We start from the raw sequence: 979 nt of genomic DNA, 5'->3' as shown, positions 1-979 counted from the left end.
TATTAATTTAGTATAAATATTTAAATTATGAATTTTCAAAAAAATTTGTAATAATATGAATTGATCAGTTTCATGAATCATTATATAAATAAAATTTTATATATGTATATAATATATATATATATATATATATATTTTAATATAAGATTTTTTAGAAGTAGAAAGTCTGCAGCGATCTGTTCTGTAAGCGTGACGTCGCTCTAACTCGTGGTATTTAATGCTGACAAGTTCAATTCACAATGATCTCGCAAATATTCTTCGCCTGTTCCAAAAGACTTTGCATCATCTGATTGCCCCACTTCTCCACCATTTGTGAAAAGTAACCGTTTGATTTATCGTATAATAGCTCATATATGGGCAATTATTCCTATTGGCATCAATCCTGATTATCAAATGCGTAGACTTTTTCCCAGAAAATTAATACAAAATTTTAAAAAACTTGGCTATTCTTTGTGTATGTAACACATTGAATTTTCAGGAAAAAGTATTTTGTTAAATAAAAAATTGATTTTGAACTCTCTAAATAATTTATATAAAATTTCTCTCTAAGAATGAAAATTAAGTTGGTCTTAAACAAGAATAATTCAGTATTTAATCTTGAAGAATGAAATTTCATTTCTCACAGTGAATTTCGTTATAAACATTTTCCAGATATAGAACTAAGTATACTATTATTCAAAATTATTATGAACAAACTTAGATAATTACATAGAAAATTATTTTTTAACTGTGTTTTTCAAAATCATATTCTTCTTAACAAATTTAATTATTAAAATGAAAATAAACCTTTATAGAATCGTTCTCCATCACAATGATCCGATTGCTGTCTATAACCAAACGATGTGCAATCGTGATAACGGAACATTCTTTAAAACTGCTCCTTATTATATCCTGAATTAAAGCATCCGTTCTAGAAATAGAGTTTCAAATTGATGCAAATTTATAAACATGTTAAATTTTGAAATCTCTCTCTCTCTCT

At 25.6% G+C, this 979-nt stretch overlaps 1 pseudogene; it reads right to left on the bottom strand.

Moving 5' to 3' along the window:
- Positions 1–229: 229 nt before the first annotated feature.
- Positions 230–979, bottom strand: part of LOC105621811 — a 17259-nt pseudogene continuing 16509 nt past the window's right edge.

Source organism: Atta cephalotes, assembly GCF_000143395.1.
Source record: "Atta cephalotes unplaced genomic scaffold scaffold00037, whole genome shotgun sequence".
Classification (NCBI taxonomy): domain Eukaryota; kingdom Metazoa; phylum Arthropoda; class Insecta; order Hymenoptera; family Formicidae; genus Atta; species Atta cephalotes.
Note: the sequence above shows the minus strand (reverse complement) of the source record. Positions and strands in the feature narration are given on the sequence as shown.